We start from the raw sequence: 21,949 nt of genomic DNA, 5'->3' as shown, positions 1-21,949 counted from the left end.
AGTCGAAGACATATTGGACATGCCGAAAATGGTCATTGCTCCCATGGCTTTCCAGAAAGTGCATCTGGGGAAAACTGAATGCAGTATGTTTAAAAATAAAATAAAATAAAATAGGTGGGCCATGGTGCAATTTCATGAACATAGAAAATGCAATCTCAAAATTAAAGCATAAACTTTATCTGTGACTCATGAGGATAAGATGCATGTGTGTGGGAAGAGACCTGTTTCATAGCGTTGTGAGCCCTCAAAAATTATGCTTGGGTCATGTGTGATGTCACAGTCAAGTCATTGCGTTTTGACAGGTAAGAAGGACAACAAAGCTGTGAACAATGCGAAACTGTTTAGCCCCAAGCAGTGTAGACTACAACTAGTCCCATCTCCAGCTCTGTAAACTAGTAGCTATGAAGAGGTAAGGCACATCTCCATCCAGCCAATTCAATGGAGCCTGGATAAGGTTCACAATGCCAATGAGAACATACACCATGCATGGATCTCCCTTCCACAATTGAAGTGCTAGTATTTTTCATACAAAATTGAACACTAACATTGCTAGGAAAACAGCAATATACTTTTGGGGACACTTTAATTGGTGGCCACAAGCATCTACTATGGTGAACAGTCTACAGAGAAATAAGAAGAGAGGGGAAGAGAGAGAGAGAGAGAACAAATACCAGCTATATTGTTGAGTATTTCTGTTTGATCTGTTACCTCTTTTGTTGCAAATAAGTCCTAGGCTTTTTCATACCATTGGGCTTTAGTAGGCAATAAAGAACATTTCCATTTTAAAGCTAAAGGCATTTTTGCAGCCACGAGGAGTATCAAGATCAATTCTTTATGCAATAAAAACAATGGATAATTATCAATCTTATTTAAAGAGATCCATACTGGGTCTCCAGGGAGGAATTTGCCAATAGCATTCTTCATTTCTTTTATTAATGCTGTTTTAGTGTGTTTTTTAATAAAAAAATATTATATGGAACTTTCAAATATTGCTATTATAAATCATATATATGGAGCTTTTATTGTGAAAAAGTGTTTTACCCTCTGTGTTATGTTCCAAGTCCTATGAGGTGACTCACTGTTGTCCCAAATCTACAGAGTACAAGTGGACTTGGTAGTGGTGAAGAAATTTAGGGTTATTTTCCAGGATAAGATCTGGAAACCCGGTATTCAATGCAGAAGTATTAGCACATTAAAATAATAATGTGAAGGCCATATTTTGCAGAGGTATCCAAATTGGGGGGGGGGGGGGAGTGGCAGAGGAAGAAAGACCAGCATAGCCCCCCTCTCCCTATTGTTTTATTTTGTGAACCAGCGATGTACAATTTTGCTAACACTTACTGAATTTGGAAGTCCAGAAAACAGAACAATTCTGGGAGTATGCTTTCTTTTGAATAAAAATAACAACACACATCTATGACACCTAAGCGAGAAAAAGGATTTCTTAGGATCAACATGTTAAGACTATATTTCAGAAATGACCCTAAAGTAAAAAAAGTTAAAGCAAATAATAATAAAAAGCCCAAAAGCTTCTCATACATCTCATGAAGTTGAGAAAAGTAAGCCAGAGTCATTTTGGATATTTGTTGTTGTTGTAATTTAAAATGTTTTAAATAGTGTGATAATTGTGGTGTAATATTAATGTTGTGTTTTAATTGTGGTAACCCACCCTGGGACCTTAGGGGTGAAGGGCAGGTTGTAATGATAATACAATTTATTTCAGCTGGTGAAGTCCCGCTGGGGGGGAAGAATCCCTGAGTGTAAGGAAGAGTATGATGAGATTTGATTGCTGTTCAGCACTCCTCACCTGTGACAGACAGCCATGTATACCTTTCCGCACAAGGTGCTGCCTGGCTAGAATGTTCTCCCTCCCCCAACTCTGTGGGATATGAAGGCTGCCCACAACAGAAGCCAGACTCTGACAGAGGAAGCTGTCAGCGCATAATGCTCCCATTACAAAGTGTTAGCAGCTATGTTGGAGGATAACTGTGGCATCGAGTGGGTTTCAGTCTTTACGAATTATATGCCTCCAGCATCCTGGATGGTTAATAAAGGTGTAGTAATGGAAGCTACAGCTGCCATGCCTATAGCTTTTCAAACCACCTTTCGCTTATGAATTACTGAGCCTTTTTCTTCATTCATTTAAAAGTCTAGGGGGAATTGCTGCTTTTTTGTCCTACTTCTTGTGGCTTTGTTATGCTTCCCCCACCTTCCACACACCCCACGCCCTGTAACTTTTATTTTAACCTTCTCTTCCTTTTCATTGCTTTTCAAGAAAGATTTCCCCCTAGGGAGGGCTGCTGCTCAGGTGAAGTTCAAAAGCATCACAACCGGCTTGTCTCGCTCACAGCTTTTCATAATAATTGACTGCAGCTAGTTTGAGGCAAAAAGAGAGGGAGACACCACTTTTAACAAAACAAAAAATATAAATAAATTATTTGGCAGTTTACACTCCACTTTTATTACTAGCGCTGTCCTTGTGGTGATTTTTGAAGTGTGCAACACAAAATTGCATGCTCCGTCGTCTCCCTTCTTCCTTTTGCGCTCCAGGACAGAGTCAGTGGCCGCCTTCTCCTTGGGACAAGTACTAAGTGCGTATACCGTCTTGCTATGATATGCATTCTCCCTCCCCCCCCCCCCGTAGTTAACACAACTGGTGAAATTACGACTGTCCTTGAAAGAAAAGGGTAGGCATAAAGCCTTTAAATATGAAAGTGGGCAGCCAGAGGATTTGAAGCTGCAGATCAAGGTAAAGAGAATAAAGGGACGAGCTAACCATGGAGAGGGTTTTGTTTTGTTTTTCTATAGTTCTACCTTCAAGCAGTAATTCCTAACCGTAGGCATTCCAATCTAAGCTTCGCAGGATTCAACTGAGACTTAAATGACTACATCTCCGGACTGAATTCCAGTGGAATAGCTGTGTTTTAGTCAGCTGCAGCAGAAATGATGTCCTTGTGGTACCTTAAAGAGCCTTCCCACAGATACAGGCAAGCTGGTGAAGGAGACTCTGATCTGTAAAAGGGATGGAGTGGAGGCTGCTTCTCCACCATGTGATAAGGGTAGTTACCTAAAGGAATGTGTAAAGGTCTGTCCTCTGTGTGTGGATGTAAACACAAGTCCTATCTTTGTAACCATCTTTCTTTGCTCCTTGTCCACATCTTCTTAAGAACATAAGAAGAGCCTACCATCTAGTCCAAGTTGGTGTCATTCTCTTAATGCAACAGTCTTTGTTTTTTAATGGGAGCCTTGTTCTGTGTGTAGTGCAGCATTCAAGTTGGTAGCCGCTATTACCTCTTGTGGGGGCGAAAGAATTGTTGTTGTTATTATATTATGTGCTTTCTTTTCCCTGTCCTGAATCTTCCAACATTCAGCTTCTTGGGCTGACAGCAAATTCTAGCATTTGGAGAGAGGAAGGGGAAAAAAACCCAACCCTATCCATTTTCTCCAGATGATTTTATAAACCTCTATCATGCCTCCTCTTCCAAGACAGGACTGGAGGCTGAAAGTCTCCATGTGAGCACAGACTTAGATGGAAAGGAGTCAGGGGTTGCCCCTGTTACACAGCAGCAGGACAGTTCTGCTGGCTCTCTCCCCACCCCCACCCCAATAACCCACTTGAGGAGAGTCCTGCACGTTACTGAGCAACAGGCCAGATGGGCCCAGAGGAGGAGCCCACCCCTCACTGCAGTCTCCATCTGCTTGGGAAGGATCCAGAGTGAGAAGCTCAAAGGGAAAGGTGGGGCCAGTGGTCATTTTCAGCAACATTGCCAGCTAGATGTGACAAGCCGGTAGAACTCTACTGTGTTCTGTATTAACTTTCTGCGAATAAAAGCTTGTGTCTCAAGTTCTTTCCTGCCCTGTTGATGACCTGTGTTCACCTGCCAGCTCCTTGATGTAATGCTATTCTAGGCTGCATCAACAGAAGTATAGTGTCCAGATCAAGAGAAGTAATTGTACCACTCTATTCTGCCTTGGTCAGACCCCACCTGGAGTACCTTATCCAGTTCTGGACACCACAATTTAAGAAGCATATTGAGAAGTTGGAATATGGGCAGAGGACGGTGATCAAGATGATCAAGGGTATGGAAACCAAGCCTTGTGGGGAATGGTTGAGGGAGTTGGGTATGCTTAGCCTGGATAATAGGAGACTGAGAGGAGATATGATGGTCATCTTCAAATATCTCAAGGGCTGTCACATGGGAAATGAATCAAGCTTTCTGACAGTAAGAGCTGCTTGACAATGGAACAGAGTCCCTTGGAAGGTGGTGGCCTTTCCTGCCTTGGAGGTTTTTAAGCAGAGGTTGAATGGTCATTTGTCATGGATGCTGTAGTTGAAATTCTTGCAAGGGTCTGAAAACCAAGCCTTATGAGGAATGGTTGAGGCAGTTGGGTATGTTTAGCCTCCAAAAGATGACAATAAAAGGAGATATCTTCAAATAGCTAAAGGGCTGTCACATGGAAGATGGATCAACCTTGTTTTCTCCTGCTCTGTAGGGTAGAGTTTGAACCAGGAGATTCCCACTACATATCAGGAAGAACTGTCTGATTGTAAGAGCTATTCAACAGTAGAACAGAATTCTTTGGAAGTTGGTGGACTTTCCTTCCGTGGAGGTTTTTAAGCAGAGGTTGAGTGGTCATCTGTTATGAATTCCTTATTTGTAGGACTGGATGACCCTTTGGATCACTTACAACTCTACAATTCTCTGATTCTAAGTGATGGACTATGTAATATTTCAATTCCTTTGTAAGAGAGGCTCATTAATATTTCCAGTGTGTCTGATAGCATTTAACTATTCTGTATTTATACATTGGTAACCACTTAAAAGCTGTGTACAGTGGCTTTACTGGATACTTCTAACATCCTTGACTGGCACAAATATGTTGCTTCAGCTGCAATACAAAGATACTCGGGGTACTTATAACAATAAGCGGTTTGGCTAATGATAGACAGCATAGCCTTATGAATGTTTTATTTACCCTGAGCTCTGATTTTTGTTTCCTTTCTTTGAAGAATGGTGCTCAAGGCTACTTCCAGAATACAGAAAAATCTGGAAAGGAAAGCTGTTGAACTTTTTGGTGGTCTATTACTAAAGTGGTGCTTTCTAAATCCTTCAGCTGCAAACCACAGATACTCCCGCCACATCCAGCCAACCAAATGTGAGTGACATAATCTCTCTGCTCTCATCTTACCTTTGCTTGGGTCTAATGTAGGTACCATGTTTTACATTTACGGGATGTTGTACGCTGGGTGTAACGTGGAGGCTGCGGCTCGTTCCTGACATGCGGCTCTTATCTCTGACAATTATTTCTGCCGAGAGCTACCATTGTTGTTGTTTTATTATCATGGCTGGAAGACAGCTTGCTGGCTGTAGCATCCCATCTAATCTTTGTTTTCTGCTTTGGGTACATAATGTGGTCCCCCTTTCAAGCCACAGCAGCTACACACCACAGTGTTCTTTAATATTTCTACACAATCATCCCCAGCATAATCAGCATAATCTCTGATCCGGCAAAAGCCTCCATCAGTGGAATGGGGAGAGAAAGCTTCTTTGCCATTACCCCCTTCCAAAACCACAGCAAATGAATAGAATGCTTCCTTTTTAACCAGGTAAATCTTGAATTTATCCAAGCACAAGGATCTGAGCAGAATTGCTGTTGATCTTAAATCACGTTTAACCCCCTACATCTGAAATTCCACACCTGGACTTGCACTGATTGTAATATATCGCCAACCAAAGATCAGCAGATGAAATACCTGCCATAACATAACTCATTTTTACACCTCCTGGTACTTGAGCTCTTTGCATGGATTAAGGTTGGTATTGGAGGAGAGCAGGGCTGCCATGCCTTTAACAACAAGTTAGTATTCTACAAACAAAAAACAGTATTCTAGCTTTTGTACGCATTAAAGTATGGTTGTGAATATTTCCTGATTTTATTGTTTTATTGTTTTGTCAACTGCTTTGAGTTTTGTTTTGTTTTTACAATCAAGCAGTGTATACATTTTATGATGCAAACAAACAACTAGGTGGGAGGCAGATAATAAACTGAGTAAGGCTTTTTTCTAGTATGGAATGACTTTTTTCTAGTATGGAATGACAATCATGGGGGAAAGCTTCCTCTGTTGTTATTCTGTCAGGCATCTTATTAGTTGTGCTTCACCCTGATTTATTTAGGCTGCTCCTCCCTACCACCACCCATGAAAGAGGGTACAAATTTGGATCTGAAAACAAATGCATGCACATTTTATGCAAGTTTGTATCGTCCTTTGTGAGTGCAGCAGGAGACCCAATCCACATATAGCATACCAGGCCCAAAAAATACTGTTGGCAATATTTCCAAACAAGGAGAGTAGCTGGAAGGATGTTCTGCCTGCCAGAAATACAGTACAGTGGTACCTCGGGTTAAGTACTTAATTCATTCCGGAGGTCCGTACTTAACCTGAAACTGTTCTTAACCTGAAGCACCACTTTAGCTAATGGGGGCCTCCTGCTGCTGCCGCACCGCCAGAGCACGATGTTCTGTTCTCATCCTGAAGCAAAGTTATTAACCTGAAGCACTATTTCTGGGTTAGTGGAGTCTGTAACCTGAAGCGTATGTAACCCGAGGTACCACTGTACTTAGCACTGCCAGTGAGGGCACAGGTAACAAGTCCTGTGCTATCTTTTGGCAGAACACAGATTCCCAGAAGGAGGCTACCGTAGGACATTCCCACCAAAGGTGGGAATACTTTCCTTTATGCTGCCTGCATCACCAGCCCCAATCCCAGAACCACTTCCTTCTTCTATTCTGCAGCCTCAATTTACACCTCTGCTCTCACTTTCATACCCATATCCTTAGCTCCCAGTCTTCCTGCTTTTGTGCAACCACCCCATGTACACATTCCTGCATCTTCCTTCTCCCACACATTGCAATGACTAAGCACCCTTTCCACCTTCTGCCTATTTACAAAGACACTGTTGCCTCCTATGCTGCTGCTCCTTTGTGCCCCCACTGCCATGCCTCCTATTCTGCAGCTCCTGTAGATCATCTACAGATTCACACCTCCCACCTCCATAGGATTGCTCTACGCAAGATTAAGCCAAAATTTGCGTTAAGAGGTGTGCTTTAAATTGGGGGTGGTGTGGGGTACAAGACGGAAAACCATGCAAATAAAATTCCAGACATAATGAGGAGAGGGAAGGGACTAGTCTTTTAAAGGAACAGGGTACTTTTCATGGTGGGAAAGGTTATGGGCAGGGGGGAAATATCAAGGCACAGGAGCAGAAAGGAGAAGTGGGTTAGGCCTCTGGGATTGTTTTGTAACAGCTCAGAATATGAGATGGGATCTCTGACGACGAGAACTTTTCAGCCACTGGTCTTGGTCTGTGCTTTCGAGCAGAAGTCTCTCATTTTTTGAAAATGATTTTTGGGACTCCCTTTTTCAAACTGGCATGCATTCAGCACACACGCAAGTGCTGATATAGTGATGCATTTGGTTTTAATTTCTATCAACATCTAGGTGCAAAAATAGACTGCCATCACTTTCCCACCAGTGTGCATCGAAAAAGGTTTACCTAAAAGGAAGGAGTGGGAGGAGATCTCTGAGATGATGTGCATTGTTTGGCAGAGGCTTGTGCTAGCAGGAAATATTTTATTTATAAACCACTTTCAGAATGTGCTGTGTCTTGTCAATAAGAAATAGTGGGAGAAAAATTATTTGTTTCTTTGCCGTGGGCTAAGTAAATGGATAGATTTATTTATTTTCATCTGTACTGTTTTAGTACAGTATTGGCTTCTCTTTGTGGAAAGCCAGAGCAGTGCTTTGATGTGAGCACTTTTAAAATAACTTAATTGCACGGCAGATGGTTAGAAGCTGAAAACCTGTGTGAAGGTGAAAAATTGCTTAAGGAATGCTCCTGCCCCATAGGGAGAAAGCCTTCTATTTGTAGGTGTTAGCTGCAGTTTCCATATCTGCGATTAGTCCTTAATATAGAAAGGGGTAGTGTGGTGGAGCTGACAAAAACATGTCATCACAGCATGAGGAGCAGAACAAAGTGCCAGCGTTTCCATCAAATCAATCCCTCTTCTTCAAAAAATGCTCAGTAATAACCACTAGCAAATAACTTCAATCAGCAGGCTACAAGCATGAGATATTCATGTTTTTAGGAGCTCTTTGGGAAAATGTGAGAGAGAGAGAGAGAGAATTTTTTATACCTCCTAAATTGGGGCATGATTTTAAAACATTTAATCCAGATGGAATGTTGTTTCTTGAGGCAGGCTGCTCCTGTATATTGAAAGCATTCTTGTGTTTAAAAAGTGGCAACCTGCCTATAAATCCTGTTTTTTTTTGTTGGCTTAGTGGGACTTGAACCAGCAGCCTGCCTATCAAACCTTGACTCCCTCAGCTGGTCAGGTAGGCGGTTCGAGCTGTGCCATTCTCACAGCAGCCAACCCTTGGAGGGTCACATGAGCCTCACAGGCCAATCCAATGCCATGGGCTGATATAACTATCCCCAGATCTTCTAACTTCCCTCAGTCTGAGGGCCAAATCAGGTGACAAAATGGGAGCATCACACCTAAGGGTAATGGGCTGTAGCTCATTGGACCTATGCATAAGGTCCAAGGTTCAGTCCCTGGCATCTCCAGGAAGGTGTTAAGTTGTGGGTGAACATATCAGACGACACAGCGATTCTTCAAACAGCTCTTGTTTATTCACAGGCCAGGCCAGAACTGAACTGAAGGGTTCAGCCAGCCTGCTTATATAGAGCTCTACTAGAACGCAACAGTAACCATTTTCTGTAACTATCCAATCACTGAACGTCACTTTCAATCCCTTATTTGCATATGTGGACCTGAGTGAAAACTATCTACAGTATCCCCCTGCTGGCCCAGGGTGAGAACTTCAGTACATAACAGAAGGACTGGGATTTTCCCCTTGCAGAAATCCTGGAGAACTACTTCCAATCACTGCAGACAGTGTTGAGCGAAATGGACCAGCTTGAAGGAGTGTCGGGGGGGGGGGAGGGTTAAACTTTCTCTGATGACTGTCCCAATTCCAATTCCTGTTTAAAATTTTCTTGTTTAATTCATGCATTTTGCATCTCTGATTTGTCACTGACCTACTTTGACTCATGAGAGGCACCCAATCTTCTGAGACTTCCACCTGCTTCTGAGACTTCCACCTGCTTCTCTCGAAAGTCCTTTCCTTATTTTTACTTACTGAACAGCACTTCTAAACCACTTCATATGTGAAAATCTCGAAGCAGAATACAAAAATGCAACATAAAAAACAATAAACGAGTATCATAAAAAAACAGAGGTGTGACATTAAAAAAGCAGTAAAGCAGCATTATAAAAACAGGAATTCAGAAATAACAAGGTCCAATCTCATGAGTGAGGGAAAGCTTGGCCAAAAATATGTCTTTGCAAGACATCTGAAGCAACTGATAGATGGTGTTTCATGTATATAAAAGGGGAGGGCATCCCAGAGTGCAGGAGCAATGACATTAAAATGCCCATTTTTTTTAGTCACCTTACACCTATACAAACCGCACAAAGCTTAAAAGCACTACAGTGGTACCTCAGGTTACAGACGCTTCAGGTTACATATGCTTCAGGTTACAGACTCCGCTAACCCAGAAATAGTACCTTGGATTAAGAACTTTGCTTCAGGGTGAGAACAGAAATCGCACGGCGGCGCAGCAGCAGTGGGAGGCCCCATTAGCTAAAGTGGTGTCTCAGGTTAAGAACAGTTTCAGGTTAAGAACGGAACTCTGGAACAAATTAAGTACGTAACCAGAGATACCACTGTATTATGGCTTCCCTCAAAGAATCCTGGGAACTGTAGTTTGTTAAGTGTGATGAGAGTTGCTAGGAGACCCCCCCCCCACAAAGCTACAATTTCCAGAGTAGTTCAACAATCATTACTTCTTCCAATTCTGAGAATTGTAGCTTCCAGGGTGGGGTGGGGGATAGAGGTTTCCTAACAATTCTCAGCACCCTTAAAATGCCACAGTTCCCAGGATTCCTTGCAGAAAGCCATGACCACTGAAGTGGTATAATCATGCTTTAAATATATGGTGTGGATGTGTCCTTAGGGAAAGCAGTCCTCTCCCTGGAAATATTAAGAGTGGCTATGTTTTAAATATATGGCACAGACATGGTCTTAGTATTCAAAGCACTTTATTATCTCACCATCCCTTTAAGGATGGCTAGCATTAATAGCCCCATATTGTAGCGAGAAGAAAAAGCAGAGAGAATAGCTTGCCTAAGGCTATCCAGTAATTTCAGGACGGAGATTATTTTTCTTTCTTACATACTTACCTGGGAGGAAGTCCCACTGAACTCATTGAGGCTTACTTTGGGGTAGATATGCCTAGGATTGGACTGTAAAATGAAGATGAAGTCCTGGAAATTCCTCCTTCCGTATAAAACATGAATAAAGTCACTGTTACGGCAGAGTGTTGTTCACTTGATTTAGAACCTGCATCGTAAAGTTCGGCAGTAGTTGTTTAAAGTAAAAAAAAAGTCCTTTTTATAGATCAAACTTCTTGAACCTTCATTCATAAATCTCTTCTGCCCCACATGAGATGTAAAAAGGATGTTGTGCTCTTGTAGAATGTTTCCGTAGCTCTATTTGGACCCTTAAATTATGTATGGAGAAAGGGAGAAAAACCTGTAATGGCAACATAAAAGATCTTTGGGATCATTTATAATCTAAGGCATTGCAACAGCACATACCTTCCCATCTCCTGCAGTGGTTAAGTTTGCAAACCTATTCACACAACCGGGAGTAAGTCCTACCAAACTCAAGTAGGGCTTGATTCTGAGTAGACATGCATAAGTGATACAGCTTTGGGATACTGCTGCATTAAAAATGTAGATTTAGATCTGTAATAAAAAAGCTAAAATGGATTCTTGTTCAACAGCATTTTCACGAATTTGTATGGGGCCCACTGGCATTTGCAGTAACGAGATTTTCTTTTTCCTTTTCTTACTACCTCTGTTCTTCTTTTCCACTGCAATAGACATTTTGATGCACACATACATTATTCAACATTATTGAAAGGGGAGCAATGCTGAGCTGCTGCAGAAAGATGACTGTATCTAAATCAGTGCCCCCAATGTCCATACGAATCTCTTTCCTAGTAATCAGTCATAGGTTTGGCTCCACATTCGGTTAAATATTCATCAAGTATTTAAACATTACTGTATCCTGCTGTAGGACAAAGGCATGCCAGGGTCTGCATCAGACATATAAATTATCTACCATCACGACCTGAAATATATTTTACAAAGGACTAAGGGAAAGACGGGAAGTTGGGTACTGGTGCCTTGTCATCACCATTCTTTATAATGTCTCCCTGAATGTGACTTTGAGGATGCTGCATAGGTTAGAAGCCTATAGAGTTCACAAGTGTTCACCTGATAACTGACCTCAGGTACTTTGGCCATAATCAAATTTACCTCCACCTGTGTAGGAGCTGCTTCTTCATAGTGCAATGACCTAGAGCCTAAGCCCATGTCCTACTCACATGGTTAAATTAATCCTGTGTCCTCTTGCAATGAAGCAGAAACAGAAGGAGGAGGAGGAGGAGGAGGAGGAGGAGGAGAAGAAGAAGAAGAAGAAGAAGAAGAAGAAGAAGAAGAAGAAGAAGAAGAAGAAGAAGAGTTCTTATGCATTTAATGTCAGGTCACATAATTAGAGAGGTGTATATATTTTTGGGTGATGTGAAAGGTGGCTGACTTTGGCACAGATTCAAGGCCACTGTGCAAATCCATCTGCAGATGCTTGCCAGTGTCTTGACTTCCTCCCAGTCATTTTCAGCCCTTTGATGTAATCCAGAAGCCATTTCCAAAATTCCCATTGAAAGCAGCTTGCTGAATGGCATATGCCAGGATTGACTATTACAGTGGTACCTCGGGTTACAAACACTTCAGGATACAAACACTTCAGGTTACAGACTCTGGTAACCCAGAAATAGTACCTCGGGTTAAGAACTTTGATTCAGGATGAGAACAGAAATCGCACTGCGGCAGTGGGAGGTCCCATTAGCTAAAGTGGTACCTCAGGTTAAGAAAGGTTTCAGGTTAAGAACGGACCTCCGGAGCGAATTAAGTTCATAACCAGAAGTACCACTGTAGTTTATCGAGTCCAGTACTGTATACTCTGACTAGCACAGTTGTCTGGGGTCTCAGGAACAGAAGTGGAAATTCCAGGAATTAATCCTGGGACCTTCTGCACGCAAAGCGTCAATTCAAGTTTCTCTCAGTTTCCCGAACTATGGCATAATCCCGCATCAATTTGCCCATTTATGTTTTAAATAAAAACCTCATAAAAATTCAACAGCATTTTCGAGTGCATTTCTTATAATATTTCTTTGTATGCATCTGGCCCTAAAAATGCATATTTGGGCAAGCAAATGAACATAATGCATTTTGCATGCTATTTCCATTAACATATGCATTTTAATACACATTTTCACTAATATATGCATATGCATGTCATGTGCATAGCTGTCAACTTTTCGCATTTCTGAATAGGATTCCTCGCAAGAAAAGGGAAAAGTTGACAGCTATGTACTGGTGTTTTTGTACCCGTGTTTTGATTGGAAATTACATTGAATTTTTAGGGTTTCAGCTTGTTTATTGTTTTGTTAAGTCCTAAGATAGGTGTGTATTAAAATGCAAACCAAACCCAAATTTCTCCCTTATTCCTATCCAAAACTGAACTGTGGAACGGGGTTTCAAGATGCTTGAGGAATTCGGTGTGCAAATTCCAAAACAAACTGAACTGATTCACAAGTTTTAGACTAGTAGGCAGATTGGAATGCTGCTGTGGATTTCATGCTTCTCTGAATGTTGTGTCTTGGTTCTCAGCTCTAAGCAGTATCAAAATGCATTTTAAAGTATCCAAATACATTTTAAAATAAGCATTTAAATAAACGTAACCTTTTTTTATTGCTTCACAGAACCAGGACGGAACAGACTTAACACATACAAAATGACATGAAATAAAAATAGATCTGGGTACCACAATTTAAACGTGCACAGAGGAGAGCAACCAAGATGATCAAGGGTCTGGAAACCAAGCCTTATATGGAACAGCTGAGGAGGTTGGGTGTGCTTATCCTGGATAAGGGATATGAAGAGATTGACAGTAGATATGATGGCCATCTTCAATTACCTAAACTCTAAGGGGCTGTCACATGGAAAACAGAGCAAGCTTTCTGGCAGTAAGAGTTGCTCAATAGGGGAACAGACTCCCTCAGAAGGGAGGATCTTAAGCAGAGGTTACATGGCCATCTGTCATGGATGCTGTAGTTGAAATTCCTGCATTGCAGGGGGTTGGGCAAGATGACCATAGGCTCCCTTCCAATGCTACAATTCTGTCATTTGTCCATCTCAAGCTGGAGGTATCTGCTCCAAGCTCAGTGTGTGCAGATTCTAGCCTTTGGTCCATGAAAAGGCAATAGTCATTACGGGTGCTTACAATATTTTAATCGCTAAATAGCACTTTAAGAATAGGACCTACCATTCCATTTAATGAAGTAATCAATCAATCAATCAATCAATCAATCAGTTCTCCTTATGTCTGATTTTCATTAAGGCCATCCCATTCACCCTTGACACAATCTCATAGACCAGTTTTGATTCAACTTTTACAGACAGCATGTGGGGGGAGACTATTCAATGTGTTTGTGGAATATAGTTAGGCATTTGTTCAATGCTCTGACCTTGAAAACCTCTTAATTCAGCAAGCATGTCAGTGGCATAAATGAGGTCAAGTCTTGAGTATTGGACAATTTTTGACAATCCTGTTTCTTTAGAGTGCTTAAAGAAAGGCTTTCAGAATTCAGACACAATTATCATTGCTTGAGGGACATGTAAGACCAAAGGTCATTTTAAAGGCTGATAGAGTGATGTTAAGCCCTTGATAATACAGCCATTCACAGGTGGCATGCATACACATACAGAGACTTTTGGAAATGTGGTGCTATTTATGTCCCTCATGTTTCAGTTAGAAACATGAGATTTTAAGACAAGCAGGATTCAGCAGGGGCTCCAGCAAAATTCCTTTGCATGAGCTTCCATTTACCTGTAGCTTACCTCTCTGAATTTTGGAGGCTTCATTCCCCTGGAAGATATTGCCTGAATTGATCTGGGGTGAATTGGCCTCCTGTCTGAAATGCTGCAGTGAGATTTATTTCCCTGTGCACAACTCTAATATACTTAGCACATAGAGACTTGTTTTATAACCAATGCATCTCAAATGCATAAAAATCAATGAGCTGGCCATAGATTTCTGTGGTATAATCATGTGACCCTGTAGCATAGGTCAAGCATTTCAGTATAACTTATTTACTGTAAAATATACAGCCATCTTTCACATGGAGCCTCAATGGCCAGTTCTAATTCAGGTTTTTATTTGATTCACAGTTTCAGAGTGTTATTCACGAATGGTGTTAAAAGCAAAAGCCAGGAGTCAGGAGTCATATCAATGCCTACAGTGGCTCAAAAAGACTTCCATGTATAGCTTGTTTTCACTACCAAAAGCAACCATATAAGGATACATAATCCTTTCTATGGGTTCTTTGAGGTATATCTCATGATGCCTTGGTGAGAAAAATGTGCAAAGAAGAAACACTAAAATGGCGGCCAGCACCATATGCCCAAGAGAACTCAGCAATAAAGGTGGGCAGATCAAAACTTTGAGAAGCCATCATAGATCGGAAAGAACTATAGACAGAAAACTCTAAGCAACTATTCACAGAAACATAACCGTCTTCAGGGATTACAGTAAATTCTGTTTTTTTGAGGCTGGCACTGTCCCATCTGGAACTCTTGAATCTAGAGAGAATTCCAGTTGGGGCAAAAGGCAATAGTTATTCCTATTCTTTAAATGGCATGTAAACCCTCCACAAGTTTAATGTGACTTGTGCTGGAACACACCTTCTAGTAGAAATGGATTTGTTCCAGAAGTGGTCTACTGGATTGTCTGGTTCATTTCTGGAAAAGAGCCTTCTCACCAGAGCCAAGTTGTAAGGCTTGACATTATCAACACGCATCAACATCCCAGGCCTTAGCTTCTTTTTGGAATTATCTTAGACATTTGAAAATAGTGGGCCCTTACAGTTTGAAAGGCTATTCATCCCAACTTCATGTCTAAAATCAACCACCAGGTATTACTAATCTGCAAACCCTAATCTCCAATAATCTTTATTGTATTTTTTTATCTTTTTGTAAACTGCTTTGAGGTTTGTTTTTAGAATAAAGCAGTGTATAAACTTAATGAAATAAAAATAAAACCCCCATGGATTCTGAGGTAGAATAGTTGTGTAAGATAACCATAATCAGTGAGTGCAAATTTGAATTTATCCTTAGAAGACCCCCCAATTTAGATGATTTAGATTATATGAAATATAAATTTGACATGGAAATAAAAGGTTAAATACCAGTCTGTAGTTTCTACGCTAGAATGTAACACTTATTTACACTCGCTTAATCTTTCTTCTCCCAGAGCCCAAATCATGCATCCCCAGAAAAGAACATATGGAAATATTTATAGTTACAACATAGCAAGTGGGATGCATAATTCTGATAATAGCTTTTGGAGTACTCAATACAGAACATGCTAGTTTGGTAGATGTATATGACCATTTATTTATTTATTTATTTATTTACATCTCTCTCTATTTACAGAGCCACTTTATCAGCAACTGGAACCAGCAAAAACACAAATATGTGAGAATTAAAATGACTTCTTGTAGAATCTGATGTACCACCTTCATCCTAGAACAAACAAATCATCTGTATCATCCATTAAACTGACTATATTATGTTAGGACAAGAGCTGTGTGATGCATGGACACTAACACCCAGAGAACAGTTTTTCACAGTTTCTATTTCTTTCTGTTTCTATTTTTCATCCTGTGTGTGCCAACAAACAGAGGCAATTTGGTTTCAAAATTATAGAGAAAGCATGCTCTGGGTTCTGAGACTCAAAAAGCGAAATCTACAACTGGAACAAATTGGGCATACATTTTCTTCACTTTATTGCATCCTACATTGAAGCCACTTCTGCAGTTACATGGTTTGTTGGTTTGTTTTTGGAAAGGTTTTCGCTTCTAGAGTTTTAAATTTCAAGTAGAATCACTTTATAGGAAGAATGAAGACAAACAGAGGAAAACAGGTCTTTAACCAATAGGTCATCGGCTTGGCGGAACACAGAGGTGCAGTATGTTAAATGAAGTCACAATGTGTGGTGAGTCTAGAGCTCCTCAATAGCCTCTGAGCACTGTACTCACACCAAGCAGAGCGTGATTCTTCAGCTCTCCATAACTGTTGCCCTAAGGAGGACTTCAGGCACAACAGCAAAGAGAAGACAGCCACAGATGGGGCCAACAGATTCCACTTCAGGCACTTTGCCCATTGCACCGGTGTAAAAACACTATCAACACATTTTTTTTAGCATTTACCATATTCCATACTATCTATGCAAGAAGATATAGCAACGAGAGATTGACAGAATTTATTCCATACTGACTTAGAAAATGGAAAGGCAGCTATTCTTCTTCTGCCTTTTCAGACCTTCTAATGAAATTTCAATCTGTCTTCTCCGAGAATCTGCCGGTGCACAGGGAATATATTTCTTAAGTTTGTAACAAAAATACACTACCAAGAGGACACAGTCGTACCTAGAAAAATATTGCAAAAATCATAGATCAAATGCAACAAACAGTTTTTTTTTTTAAATAATTTTTATTAACTGGCCAATCACATCAAATTAAATCACATCACATAAATTCCAAATTACAAAGCCAAATTTTTTAAATTTTGTTGGGGGAACCCATACTTCAAGATCCAAAGGGGGATTCAAATCATCTTCTTATTACTGCATTAATGTCCAAATCAGTCCCAATCAGTCCAAACAGAGTTCATAGTTCTATCCAATCTTATCTTGGTGTTTCCACATCATATCTTGTTCCTATAATTTCTCTTTTTCCTTTACGATCTCTTCTGTTAGTCTCCTTAAGCCGATAAGCAAATATAATAATCCTGTGTGAATTTCCCGTTCTTCCAATCTAAGTCCAGATGGTTTCCATATATCATCTCCTTCGTAGATAACATCGCTCTTTCCATCATAAATTAGGCAGTTGTCTTAAGTCCCACTGAGGAGTTAGTCCACGATATGTAAACAACTCTGTTTCTCTCTTTCTCCTCCCAGACTCAAGAGCTCCGACAGTGCCTCCCAAAATGGCGACGGCATTTTTGACTGCGTCATTCCAAAACTCTTAAATTTCCAGCTTCGTCTTGGAACATTGCTTTGGTTCGAAAATTTATCTCCACACAGCCTTAAATCCACAACTTAAGTCCTTAAACCGACATTTCTGACTCATTAGGGGAGGGGATTCTTGTTTAATCACATAGAGAAATAAAGGAGGGTTTTTCCCCCCTCCCCCCTCAGTCATTTGCCGTACCGTATCTTGACGTATCTTCTCATATCTTATTCTTGTCTTGTTTTATCAGAAATCTCTTCTGTCAGCAGTCTTTACTCCCCCTTTTTCCTTGAAGTATGTGCAATTTATCTCGTCCAAATTGTTTCTTTTGAAGATTCTTGCAAACTAGTGGCGTGGATCAGAGACGGCATTGAGGAGTGCCGGAATCCCACAGGAGGGCTTTGTGCCTAGTGCCCCCATCCCCACAAATTCGGGGGTGGTATAGGGCACAGCAGGCAAGGGCCGTCCCCCCCACAATCCTGGGGTTAAGGAGGCTAATTACCCCCATCATAGCCTCCAAATTACCTCATGTGGGTCGGAGAGATGTTATTGTCAGCCATCTTCCGATGCGCCCCCTAGTGGCCCCCCAAATGCAACAAACAGTTAGGAATTTTACCAGCACCTGGATTCTGGGAAATATTCCCTGAGACATTAATATAACAAAGGAGGCAGAACACGAAAACACCCCAAAGCAGGTAGAATATGGGGGGGCTGCAAAAAGAGTGAGTTATTTTAATAATGGGACTAAGATCACATTGGGAGAGATCGTAGCTCAGTGTGTAGAGCACATGTTTTTCATGCAGAAGGTCCCAGTTTTCAGTCGCTGGCATCTCCAAGTAGGATTGGGAAAGTCTTCGGTCCTGGAAAGCCATGGCTGGTCAGACATTACTGAGCTAAATGGGCTAATGCTCTGATGAAGTCAAAAGCAGCTTTCCTTAGCCTCGAAAGCATTTATAGTGGGTTTCAGTCTAGGCTATGTTGTGTCCTATATCCCAGCCTGTGCTACACACATGCCTGCAGCACCAGGATCCCACAGTAGGGATGGACCCCTGGCAGTGTGGACAAAAAAGTGAAGAATGCAAAACCAGCATGAGCCATGAAGGGAAATTCTGGGATTTGTCCTGATCTGTACCTCATCTATCTTTCTGCTTCTCCAGCTTTTGCCTTCCAAACAGTGCCCCCCTCTTTTAAACAAGAGGCATTGGAAAGGCAAAGAGTGGGGATAACATAAATTTCAAGAGTGATTCTTTGAGCTGGTCAAGCACACTTGAGATAGAAATGTCGCGAGCTCAGGGGCTCTCTACAACCTATGGTGACTTTCCTTGTCTGCCTCTGATCACTGCATTGTGTCTCTCTAATGTGGTTAGTTGTGAACAATTCATGTTTCAATCCTAGCAGGAAATTCTAAAAAAACCACATGTATGAAGTTACATGGTGGAGGAACCAGACATTTTGCAATAGACAGTATCTTCAGAATTGCTCCTTGTTGTGTTGCTTAAACCAGCAAGAAAGAACACGACGGAACACCACTTGTTACCTACAGATCTCAGGTAAAACCACAGCAGTGATCATCAATCTACCCTGTTCTTGCTTAAGCAGCCAACTAACCTAAAACAACGTCTCACCAGAAACAAGAAACTACATAAATAAGGAACCAACACAGGGATTAACCCCTGGGGAAAGAAACCAATATGGCAACTTGATTAGAGGAGCTAATCATGTCAGTCCTCATATCAAGTTTTCATTCACCTCTTCAGCTTCCAGTGGGGCGTATGTCACCACCCTCCAGCAATGGTCTTCTGAATTCCACAAAGGACAAACAACAGTCCCTGAGTGGAAGAATAAATGCAGGTAAAGCTCATCTTATAAATTGCCACATTCAAAGTCAGTGGGTGAGATAGCATTTGAGTCTTCCAAGATGATTTACTGAAGACCAGAAAGCTGCTATTCTCCCGCAAAATAATTTTAGAGCTATACTACAAATTGCTAGATGCTGCAGAGTCTTGGATCTCCAAGGCCAAGGTTCAAATCTCCACTCAGACACAAAGCTCTCAGGGTGACCTGAGGCCAGTGACTGTCCCTCAGCCTAACCTACCTCACAAGGTTGTTATGGGGATACAATGGGGACAACGACTGTTGAGTACCTTGGAGGAAAGGTAGAACAGAAATATAATAAACACTTTAATAAAATTTCAGTGAGTTTTTGTTGTTGTTTTGCCATTTGTGTTGGTTTTAACAAAGACAATGGATCCACAGTTGTTCATTGACATAGCAAAACTGGCATGACAATATTATCACAAATTTCTACAGTTGTGAATGTTTGCTTTGTTTACCTTCAACTTCAAACAGAACTGTCACATGCTGCACTTTTTGCACTTCATTGCCATTTGGCTCCTTTCCCCCCATCTGTAGCTGCCAGCTGATAATACTTCATGCACCTGATGAAGTAGACTCCAGTCCACAAAAATTTATGCTACAATAAATCTGCTAGTTTTTAAGGTGCCATGCATCTATTAGTAGTTATATGGAATCTGAGGACTAACCTCATTAATAGCATGTGTTACCATCCAAGAGAAAGAAAGATCAGAACTTTAAGCAGAAGATTTTATGGAACAACAATTGTCAGACCATTAAGTTCTGCCCAATATGCAAAGGGCAGAGTACACTATAGGCGAGGGAAGGGGAATTCCACAGTCTAAGGGCCAACTTTGGCCTACCAGGCCTTCCCTTTTGCTTCCAGGCCCATGGTCACATACCCTACACTTGATGTCAGATATAGGTGTGGATCAGGAAGTGACTGAAAGTGGCTTTGCAGATACGGCTGATTGGCAGTGCCTGCAAAGACCCATGTACAGTGTTCCCCAAGCCTCTAACAACCAGCTGATTGATAGGCATTTGGGAAGTGTTCTGAAAAATGCTGTGCTTTGACAGGTATCCATCACCTGGTGTCATTAGGATGGCAGATGATTGACAAGTGAGTGGTCAAAGCTGACCCATGGAAGGAGATAAAGATCTGACCTGTGTGGCCAAAAAGGTTCCCTGACCTTGCTATTGGCCAACAGCAAAGTACTCTATATGGGGCAGCCCTAGAGACTGGTCCAGAACCTGCAGCTGGTGCAGCAAGCAGTGCATGTTTGCTTAGCTGGACAACAACCTGCATGTGTGTAACACCCCTGTTGAAGGAACAGCACTGGTTGCCAATTTGCTACCAAGAAAAGTTGATAAGGCCCTAAATAATGTGGGGCCAAGTTGCCTTAGGGGACATCTTCTCCCAAACCTGTTCCCTGGGGTTATCAGCTGAAGCCATTTCCAGTGGCTGCTATAACGGCTGGAAGTTAAATAGTACATTTTTCTCACAATATGGACCAAAGTTTGTTACACATATCCCACGTGTTTTGTTAAGGTCAATATTTTAAAATCTAGTCTCCCCTTGTTCCTGCTCTTTTGTTCTTTGAATTGTTGCATATGTCGCTGCTTCTGCCAACCTCAAGCTATCAGAATAGGGCTCAGTCAGCATGCATAAATATATATATATATCCCAAGCCAAATCCTAAAAAAGAAAAGCATTATGTTACAATCATTTCCATAGGCTGATTGTGTATTGTGTGAACTTATAAGTACTTCATTTTGCTCATCAAACTTTTTAAAAGAAAAACTTTGAAGTGCATCCAGTCCAATGCCAGAGGTTTTAGTGAATGCTTCCAAGACAGAATGATTCATTTGACTCTATTCATTGTCTCCAGGCTATGCACGGTTTTTAAAACTTCTGCCTGGCCACTGTATTGCCATGCTTTTTTTTATCTCTGCTGCATGTCTTTTCACACATCTGTGAGATATGCACTTTATAGTTCTTGCCTATGCCCTCCACTCATTTCCAATTTCCTAGGCAGCTGAGCTCTAGTGATCATAGGTAGAAAAATGACAACACGTTATTAATTTGCCTCTTCATCACTTAGATTATGGCAGGTTTTTGCAGACCTGCAGATTCACTTACACTCACCCATCACATCCTTTGACATTGTAAACCAAACAAAGCCCAGAAGCCATATACAGTGTCCAAGGGAAGACTGAACAAGTCTGTTTCTCTCCCTTTTAGAGGCAAGGTCAGACCTGCCATGCAGCAGGAAAAAAGGAACACCAAGTATCATAATATAGGGATAGATGGGCAGGAAGTGATGCAGCAAGAGGCAGCAAGACCTTGTAGAGCAGGGATAGCCACATAGTGCCCTCCAGATGTCATGGATTCCAACTCTTCTTCCTCGACTTTCTTTTCCTTATTATTATTATTATATTCAATTACAACAAACCTAGTGAGGAGGCACTGGGTGGGCCTACCTGAAAGTGGTGTGAGGCTCTCTGGTGGTCTCTGGCCCACTGTTTAAGGGACACTAGCATGGAGGATGTCAAATAATGCAGGGGGAGGGAGAGAAATCAGAGGCTCCATGCGTCTTTCCTTTTATTTTATAGGGTTCCATCTACACATTAGCCAGGTAAATAGGGTAGATAGCACAGCTAACTGAATTTATAGACCCTTTATGTATGGATGCATATATGTAGCTGTGGACACTCCTTGGTGAAAGGCTATTCACGAAGATTATTCAAGAACAATATGATTCCATAGGTAAACTTTTTTCTTGCCTCAGCTGCAGATCTGTCAAGTCTCCCATGACTACATTATGCATCCTTAA

This window comes from Podarcis pityusensis, assembly GCF_964106645.2.
Source record: "Podarcis pityusensis genome assembly, chromosome: 2".
NCBI classification, from domain to species: Eukaryota; Metazoa; Chordata; class Lepidosauria; order Squamata; family Lacertidae; genus Podarcis; species Podarcis pityusensis.
This window is presented reverse-complemented; position numbering follows the sequence as displayed.